The following is a 10,532-nucleotide window of genomic DNA, read 5'->3' on the forward strand; positions in this document are numbered from 1 at the left end:
TTGTCCTGAAAGCCTTCAAATTTCCCCATCAATCATCAGAAGGAATTGCCAACACATCTGAAAAGATGTGTAAGATCCAGTTCAACTGCTAACCTTATGGTAGGGTAATTTATTGCAATAGTCAAGAGAACTATGATAGTATTATACTGGAAATGTGAATATTCAGATATGGGAGGAAGAAAACCACCAAGAACTGCTGAGCTCACCACCACTGAGTTACCATGGGAAACCCAAACAGCCCAGCCCTTTGCCATACCACCCTTTCCAGCCTATGAACTCAAATCCTCAAATCCTCTGCCCATAGTGTCAGAAGATAGCAGCTAGGGTTTTATGGTTCTTGGTTACTTAAATAATCGTTCACTGGGTCCAGAATTAAAGGCATTTTCATATTCATTTTCATATTCAAAGACATATGAATGTGCGTGTACTAGAGGGAATGTAGAGGGCATCATGAGTTGCCCTCTAGTCAATTCTAGAGGAGTATTTATATTTTTTAAGTACTCAAACATTCAAGCTTCTAAAAATATGTTTTATTTTATACTTTTAGATACTTTTAGATACTGTCAGTTTAGATACTCTTGCTATTTCTTTGCAAAACGAATATAACTACAGATGTTTATTAACTATGCTTTTCACAGTGTTCTAAACTTATTATTCTGATAACTCAAAGTAAAAAAACAGAGTTTGGATTTTCTTTCAAGGTTCAGTTAAGTATCTGCAGTATATAAATTAATTGAAAGAAAATGTATATTAAGTTTCTGTGATCTTAAATCACTGCAATTCTAACATACTTATAGAAGCATTATTTCAATTTAATCTTACTTTGCATATGGTACTTTGAGATTGGTAATTCTTTAGTTTTCTTCAAAAAATAATTCTTAAAAGATCTCTCTCATTTTCTGGTATATATAAAACTGGATTATTTTTTCCCATTTGATATTTGTCACAGATTTCCTTTTCAAATAATTGAACTTTCTCAGATGAACACCAGCTTCTGTCCAAATGTAGTAAGTTATTTTAGAGCCATCTGTGTTCTTTTAATTTCATTTAAAATATCTGAAAGAGCATTTGAAAGTAATCGGACTTAACACTACAGCTAAGCCACCAACCAGCCCCCAAAAGCAGAATTATCTAATCATAAAACATTTTTGCAAAAAGATTAGCTTAAATGCACATTGCATAGTCACTTTTTTTTTCATGATTTCTTTTAATCACTTTGTTATAGGTTAAGCTTTTCTCTGGAAACTTTTAAGCATATTTCTTTCTTCTTTCATGAACAAAATGTCATACATAATGCACCATCGCTCCTTGTCTAACAGTGAAATGAACCATTTAAAAACTTTTTATCTGATGAAAATTCTAGTTTTCTATTCCTAACAGATTATGAAGTTCACTTTATCTCTTCTGTTACTGTTGCTACCTAATGAATGAAGTATGATCTCTCAAGAGAGTATATTATAAAGTCTCCAGAGTATAAAAAATACTAATTTCTGGTGATGGCATCATATCTGTTTGTACAGCTCAACCAAAGTAGCAGCAGCTACAGGAGTAAAATAAGCTTCTTCCTAATGTATTTAATTTCCAATAGCTGAAACAAACCCTAAGGCCAATCCAGACTGAAAAATAACTCTCTTCTGAGTGGATGGAATTCTATTGTAACAGTGAGAAAGTAGGCAGAATTCATAGTACAAAATATTACAATGTGCTGAACCAAGCTCTCTTACAGATGGACCAAACCAGATCATGTTTCCCATCTCTTCAAACAAGGTAAGAAGATAATCATGTAGAAGATTAAGTAGTTTGGGTTTAATGCATTATAAAGGAATGATAGAATTAAACGGCAGGACTCATAATTTATTTAAAACAGTTTGTATCCTAGAACATCTTCTGCCTAATACCTAGATTCAGGTTTCATGCCATTAACCCACAGTCAAAAAGATAATTTTCATGAATGCCAGTTAGAGACCATGTTACAGTAAAAGAAAAAAGAAAAAGAAAAAATCAATGTGAAACCTTAGACCTCATCTTCCCTATCTAATATTTACTAAACAAAACTATTTTGGGATATGTTTGCAATAGTAATATCTCACTGTACAAGATATTATTAGACCCTTGTGAATGTAGAAAATTATGGATGTACCATCCACTGTCTGTACAGAAATATCTGTTACATTTGATAGCAGCATGTTTCTCTTTCTTCTAACTGATACTACATCTGTAGTGTATACTAGAATGATTATCAATCTGTTTGGCATCTAAGAGACACAGAGGTTTAGTAATTTATACTGGTGACTATGTGTCCCAAAGTCTTTTTAGTAAATCTTATGTAAAGGAAACATGATTATTTGCCTTTGCATGTGATTTTTTTTTTTTTTGGTATTTTGGGGTGATTTGGTCTGTTTTAACTGCAGTTTTAGTTACCCCTGAGTACTGCAGTAGTGTTTGTTTTTATTTTTATTCACTACAAATTAACAGGAATGTAGAAAAATTTTCCTCTCTTTAAAAATATTTTACATTATTTCTTCATTAATCCTATTTGTTTCATTTGAATCTTTCACTGTCAAAAGATTTATTTCAATTTGTTAAATAACAGATGATCATAACATTTGCATATGCAAAAAATGTATCCTTGGAAACTGTAATGAGCATAAATTAAACATAGCTGAAAGCAAAAGACAGCTACTTTGTATAATTCTTGTAGCACTTTAAAATGATGGTTTGGTTAATCAATGCTGAGTTACAGTGCAAATCTTATTTTAATACTTGTGACAAATATTAATAACTAATTGGAAACTTGTGACGAAAGTTATAACAATAAATACCATGAATTAACGAATAGGGCTTTTTTTTTTTTTTTTTTTCCCCATTTCTGACCAAATGATGGATTTTATTGATTAAATAATCTAATAATCCTTCAATGTCATGGACTATCAACATGAAGGCTGCACTTTGGCCACAACAACCCCATGCAGCACTACAGGCTTGGGGGAGAGTGGCTTGAAAGCTGTGCAGAGGAAAAAGATTTGGGGGTGCTTGTTGATGTTCATCTGAATGTGAGCCGGCAGTCTGCCCAGGTGGCCAAGAAGTCCAATGGCATCCTGGTTTGTATTAGGAATAGTGTGGCTAGCAGGACCAGGGAAGTGACTGTCCCCCTGTACTCTGGTGAGGCTGCACCTCGAGTACCGTGTTCAGTTTTGGGCCCCTCAGTACCAGAGGTACCAAATGAACTTGAAGGTCTTTTCCAGCTTTAATGATTCTAATCTATTTCCAACCTGTAATGTTGGTCTTGACAGAACTGAAACTAAGTTAGCTCCTAAGCAGGTACTCTCCAAACTAGAAATTCGAGAAGAAGTGGATGTTAATCACAATGCCATAGCACAAAGATACAATTCCTGTACAATGAAGTGTGGTAAAAGAAAGGCAAGGTTTGTACTGAGCAAGACTTATTTCAAGGAGGCAAGTGTAGTCAGTAGCTGTACTTTACTTTTAATTTTCATCTGATTTAATTGTTTTTAAGCAATTAAATATTGGGCAGTGTTAATCCTTCAGCTGGTTCTTTCTCCCATAGGAAAGGGGAAGGGGAAGGAAAGGGGAAGGGGAAGGGGAAGGGGAAGGGGAAGGGGAAGGGGAAGGGGAAGGGGAAGGGGAAGGGGAAGGGGAAGGGGAAGGGAAAGGGAAAGGGAAAGGGAAAGGGAAAGGGAAAGGGAAAGGGAAAGGGAAAGGGAAAGGGAAAGGGAAAGGGAAAGGGAAAGGGAAAGGGAAAGGGAAAGGGAAAGGGAAAGGGAAAGGGAAAGGGAAAGGGAAAGGGAAAGGGAAAGGGAAAGGGAAAGGGAAAGGGAAATATCCTTGCTCCTTATTTTTTCATAACAACTTCAAAGGAACTTTATTAAAGAACTCAGTGGGTTTTATTTCCTAAAGAAAATAAGTATAAACTTCTACCAAACTTCACTTTTTTCTGATATGAATATATTATAAACACACTTCACTCTCTAATTTACACATTCATCTAAGAATGACAAATTGAAATCTTGTAAGCAGTACAGTCTGAAACTATTTATATGTAGCAAGGTGGAGACAGCATCCTAAGAATAAAAGATGGTAACAGTAAGGCATGGTCATGAATGATGTGTCCTCAGAATCTCCTCAAAGGACAAGTCTGCCACCCCTTTTTTAGTACAGCTGAACGTAACATGAGATTACAAAGTTAGGTCTTCTTGCCCCCCTCTACAACTGCCTGAACTGCAGTTCTCAGTTTGGTTCAGTTCTGGAGAAACCAACTCAGGCAGGAAAACTCAGGCAATGGAAGGAGAAAATTAGAAAAGACTGGCTCTGACTGAGAGGATGTACAGATCCGACCACTCCAACCAGATGTTGCACTGGAAATTTATTGTCCTCTGGCATGACTAATAAAAATGAATTAGACATAACTCTAGGGATCTCTTTGTTTGTTGTTGTTCAATGAAAAGTCAAAAAAAAAAAAAAAAAGAAAAGAGCTGTAGTTATTTACACATGTATTTTGTGCATTTTTTTTTCTTTTTGTATATGACAAAAAGCTTTAATACAAACCTTCCTGGGAAAATATGCCATCCTCTCTCATAAATCTAATCAAATACCCATAAAAGATTGATAAACAAGATGCTGTCATGACCCAGCTGTCAGCTTCAGCACATTATTGCTGTGCAACTTGTTAAAGGGCAAATGAGCTAAATTAACCAAATCACTAGATAGCCAAGAAAAGAGGCGGTGTTTTTGTTTGGTTGCTTTTTTTTCCTAAGTATTACAAGTACAGACTTTAAGGACTTCCTCAATCAAATAAAAATTCTTATTGCAACCTGCTAAAGGGCTGAGACTCAATCTTTCCCAAATTTGGAAAACTACAGTCATGCAAGTTGCTATTTTAAAACCAATCGAAGGACTCAAGTTTCTAAAACGAATTTCAAAAAACTGTCAGAAAGCAACACCACTGCAATTGGATATTTTCTCATTTCTTATTCACACTGGATAATTCTCAAAAGAATCACAGGGTGCTGTGCAGCACCCCTATGTTTCTGCTGTTTGCCGAGCTTGTCTTCTTACAGGTTTTTGGCACAATGCAGAATGCAAATAAATCTCTAGAAAATAATACGAAAAGTTATATAAAATGCGACTTTCTCTAGAAAATAAAAGGAAAAAGTATGTAAAAACTGATGCTTCAAAGACTAAGTCCACACAGATCGATTAATATGTGGGCTACCTTAAATACGTACAAGAGCAACTGGTCTAGAAAGGCTGGGCTAATGATCTCTCCACACTAAGCATTAACCTTTTGGAGTGCCTCTCAAAGGGACTTCTTAGTAACAGCCATTAGAGAATTATATACTGAGTCCTTGAAATGCCGTCTAATGATGAGTTATACATATTAATTAGTTAATGCTTGTAAAGTGCTTTGAAAAGGAAAAGAATAATGTATCAGTCAGTGCTAAGTACATTATACCATATTTTTTGCACTATGTGTTCTTAAATAGATCTCTGATGCAATGTAGCTATGGCTTGCTTGTGATCACTGTTATTTTGAATTCCAATGCTGTACTATTCAGCTTTTGCAAATGAATGAATGAATGGAGTCAGGAATAGACCAAGAACCATTCTTTCTGATGGAACACATTTGTGTACTTGGTTATCTATAGAAATGCATGGGTCCATTCTTACACTAAGCACACGACACTTGAACAATGACGACTTCTTAAAAATTGAAATGTCTGTGTATTTGATGGCATGGCTTTTGAGAATAATTCATTTTGGTACCCAGGCCAAAGATGCCCGAGACATTGGAACTGTTGAAGTCACAGAGAAGTAAGAAATTGAACCTCCACAAAGTGATGCTTTTCCCTCACTTGTTTATAGAAACCAAGTTCTTTGCCAGGTCTCCCAAGTCATAGCAAGCAATAGCAGGCAATAATGGGTGTTGGCCAGGCATCCTTGAAAATAGCTACAGGAGATTTCTCTGCATTGAACAGCTGATTTTACTAGCAGGGTTTTGGTGTTATCTGTGTATGATGCAAAAATGGTCATGTAATCTTCAATCACATGCTAAATACTTCAAACTTTGAAAACATTTAAGAGTTTTGGGTCTTTTTGTGTGTTTTTGTTTGTTTGTTTTTTATTTTTATTTTTGTAACAGAACTCCATACACAAAAAACCTGTACCAACATTCGGAGAAGACTGCTTTTACTCTTGTAAGATCTCACTTTCTCTGATTTGCTTACAGTTTATTACTTGGCCGTCATTATCCAATTTTTCAGTTTGGGTTCAATTTTTCCCCCTCAGAGATGGAGAAAGAGACTTTAATTCCTGCCATAGTCTAAATCCTTTGAGTCTAATATTCTCTTAGAAACAGTTTCTCCCAACTATTCTGTTCCCAATATACTTTTATTCTCCTCAACTCTTTTTTCCTTTTTGTTTCCCTGGACTGATAACTCACAACCTAACTAAATAGATTTTACACAAATAAAAAAATATGTGTAAGTATCACATATCTGAGTGCAGATTACTTTTATGGAAAATTCTAGGCAAGCAGAAACTTGTAGTAAACAGAAGAGAAATGAAAAAAAAAAAAAACTTTTGGTTAATTTATTGCAAATAGTTGTTATTCAAAACCTGCTTATCCTAATAAAAGAGCAAAAATAAAATGTACCAGTAGAAAAATATGATTGTAATTAACCATTGTAAAGTACTAAGTACAGCTGTCAGCTTTTACTGAACTATTACAGAATTCCAAGGGGACATTGGCAGTAACTAAGTAAATACATATATATATATATATATATATTTTATGTTTTTCCTGAGATTTTATGGAACTAAATACTATGTTCTTCAAAATTATGTAGTTTTTAGAACAATGATTTACAAAAAATATTACAGAAATAATTAAATTTCACAAAAGCTTTAGATTTCAATATCATGTCTTTACTTCTGCAACTTCCTTTTAATTTTTACCTTTCATTTTCTACTCTGGTATAAAAACTACATGCTGAGCTATCGTAATAACTATGTTCATGTAACAGCATAAGATGCAAATTGCTTTAGAAATAGAGAGCAATAATGGAACTGGACATGGTGAAAATATATTGCAAATTTTGAAAAATGAGAGAAATGTATAGTCTCCTTTCTCTGGAAGTCCTTGTTCATTATTACTTTTGATTTAGGGTAGATCTCTTTCAGTATTCACATGGGAATTTATCTAAAACTATTTACTGGACATATGACCAAACAAAAGATGATTCCTAAGGGTAAAGGTTTGTGAAATACTTGTACTTTGCACTGGTAAAAGTCTCAGTGGTCAAAATCAACATGAAAATGAAGTTAAACACACTGTGGTAAACTAAAAAGAAAACAATGTCAAATCTAAGGAGAAAAAAAAAAAAAAAGATTTTTCTTACAGATAAGAACAATATAATATAATAAAGTTTACCAAGAACTTCATGGACAGTGAGACATATGTAAGCTGAAAAGGAATCTAATCTTAAACATCACTGTAAGCTTTTAAGCAAATAAGATTTCAGTAAAAGGCAGACTTGCCTGCATGCAGGTATCCAAACAGCCTAAGGACTCACTTACATATCACAGAATCCCAGAATATCCTGAGTTGGAAGGGACCCACAAGGGTCATTAAGTCCCACTCCTGACTCTACACAAGACCACCCAAAAACCAAACCCAACGTCTGAGAGTGCTGTATATATGCTTCTAGAGCTCCAACAGGCTCAGTGCTGTGACCACTGCCCTGGGCAGCCTGTCCCAGTGCCCGACCACCCTCTCAGTGAAGAACCTTTCCCTAACACCCAGACTGACCCTCCCCTGTCCAAGCTCCGTGCCGTTCCCTCGGGTCCTGTCACTGTCACCAGAGAGCAGAGCTCAGCGCCTGCCTCTTTGCTCCCCTCATGAGGAAGCTGCAGACCACCATGAGGCCTGCCCTCGGTCTGCTCTGCTCTGGGCTGGACAAACGAAGGGACCTCAGCTGCTCCTCATACACCTTCCCCTCCAAACCCTTTACCTTCTTTGTAGGCCTCCTTTGGACACTCTCTAATAGTTTTATACTCTTCTTATATCGTGGCACCCAACACTGCACACAGTGCTCGAGGTGAGGCAGCAGCAGAGCAGAGTGGGACAATGCCTTCCCTCAGCCAGCTGGCAGTGCCAGGGCCCTCCTGGCTGCCAACAGAGCTGGAAAGAGGGGGGGGGGGGGGGGGGGGGGGGGGGGGGGGGAGAAAAATAGATGCAGCAGAAGATAGAAGGAGCTAGTAACTGAAGTCAATAACATGCACTAACAGTGTGTTAATCACATACGCATACTTGCTGCCTACCAAGTAGTTATGCAGATCCAAAAGCTTAATGGAAAGATCAGTAAGAAAAACCAAAAGTGGTGATATACATATGCCAAAGGGAGAATAAAACAAACATGCTTTTCTATTTACTGGAGTCTTAATTCTTCTCTTGGCCTCTTGTAGGTCAGATATGTACCTCTTACATGTCAGATATAATGTGGAATTTAGAGTCAGCACTTCTTCCTTTAAGCTACATTTTTTTCCTTTGTCAGTTTCAGTGATAATTGATTTACTGTTATTTTCTGATGTTTCTTCAAATGATACTTTCAGGAAGTGTCAAACCAAAGAGACTAACTGACACTATCCTACTTACATCTAAATGTTTCTTCTTCCCTTTAGTCTGCCTGGATTATTTGCGTAGACATTAACACTCATGTCAGCAAATAATCTAATGCAGTACATACAGCAAAAGCACTATTTTTCTGTGGCTTGATTTCTGCCAATTAAGAGCTCTGTGGTTTCAGTACCATTACAAGCTAATGGTGGAAAAATAGGTAGTAGGACATGATTTAGAAAATCTCATCAACCACAGTTCTGCTGAGTATGACTAGTGAGGTCTCATAAAATGTTATTTTAGTGGTGAACATTTATTTTAATATGAAACTTGTCAGAAGAAATGCATCATACTTATTTTTGTATTTTCTTTATTGGAAGGTATTTTTAAGTTTAAAGTTCCATTTATCAGTGTGTTAATCACTGTACACACAGGTAAGAGCTGGACAGCAAGAACAAAAAGTTTGACTGAAACATCATTCCACTAGAAAAGGATTTCAAGACAAATATTCTCCATTTTGACTGTATTTTTCCAAGGGAAAAAAAATATATATATATATATATATGTATGTATATTTGAAGAGCATTTCAAGAGGAAGTGAGATATTTGAAAAGCTTCTGTTGTTGAATTGCCTGTTTGGATACTCAATGAGAAGATGAGAAATCCCAAAAGTACTTAAAAATGTTAACAAATTGACCCCACGTAGAGCAGAAACAAAGTAGCTGTCTGCCAAAAGACTCCTTAGTCTGGAAATGTAGGTATACAGAGAAGTTTTGATATTTTCTGCCACTAAGATAAACAGAAACCTTTGAGCAAAAAGTCTTGTCTTTACTTCAATACCCATCGGTTTGCACTCTCAATTGAATATCACCTTTCAGGAAATAAAGCCCATTTTAGGATTCACTGAAACAGATTTCTTAATAGGAAAGCAGCATTACAGATGACAGCTGGTTGCTTTAATACTGTTACTAAATCTGGCTCTAACGTCTGTCTTATGTTCTTCCAGAGAACATTATGATAAGCCCTATTGCAAACAGTTACCTGTTCACCTGCACTATAATTCATTGCTTTGCACAGACAGGATAGATTTCAATGATGGGTCATATCCGGTAGGATAAATTTAAGCTTGTCCTGAAATGTTGGGTTTTCTCTCTGCACAGTTAAAAAAAAAATGCAAAAGTGAAGAGAGTAGTCTTGTTAGCTTACTGTTACACTTCTTCCCTTAGCTTTAGATTTCATCAAAAAAAACCCTACTACAACAACAAAAAAAAAAAAAAAAAAAAAAAACTGAAAGACAAATGCTATAATAAGTTAGGGTGATCTGTATGCAAGACTATTTTTAATTTTATATTGTATTATCCCTTGCCAGAACAACACCGTTTTTTTCACGATCCATGTAAGCATGATTCAGTCTCTTGGGAAGAGAGACTCATTTATTGTAATTCATTCCTCACAGGACTTTTGAATTGCTTGTGGCTTGCTCAGAATTCACTAGCATAGTTGTCAGTGGTTGGAAGAGGCATTGTGCTTGCTGTGCATTCTTTACATTGCTACCTACAGACTGATGGATTGATTTGAAAACGCCGCAGGCAGCTTTAAAATCCCTTACTGGGTTTGGCGTGGGACTGGCCTTAGCGAAATGTGAGGCTTACTGACTGAAACTTGTGCTGATGCCTATCAGCGCTCCAACACAACTACTATTTAGTGTTTCCAGTCGCATGCCCAAAGTCATCAGGCAATCACACTTTTGCTGCATTGGACCATATGGTACAGAAGCCTGTGTCCTCTAAAAATCCATTTAATTTGTCCCTCATCCTTTTCTACAGGAATCTAAAATCTTTTCCTCCATTCAAATTGCCATCAGTCCCCTGTTTCCCACTCCCCCCAGCATGGATCA

General features: G+C 36.2%; 1 long non-coding RNA gene across 1 annotated transcript in view; it reads right to left on the minus strand.

Annotated features, from left to right (window-relative positions):
• LOC125179978 (uncharacterized) overlaps positions 1-8,182 on the minus strand; it is a 58,535-nt gene extending 50,353 nt beyond the window's left edge. The window contains exon 1 of the long non-coding RNA XR_007158151.2: positions 8,031-8,182. This is a non-coding gene — a long non-coding RNA (uncharacterized lncRNA). The remainder of the gene's footprint in view (positions 1-8,030) is intronic.
• Positions 8,183-10,532: the final 2,350 nt, after the last annotated feature.

The sequence above is a fragment of the Anser cygnoides genome, chromosome 4, assembly GCF_040182565.1.
Source record: "Anser cygnoides isolate HZ-2024a breed goose chromosome 4, Taihu_goose_T2T_genome, whole genome shotgun sequence".
In the NCBI taxonomy this organism is placed as follows: Eukaryota; Metazoa; Chordata; class Aves; order Anseriformes; family Anatidae; genus Anser; species Anser cygnoides.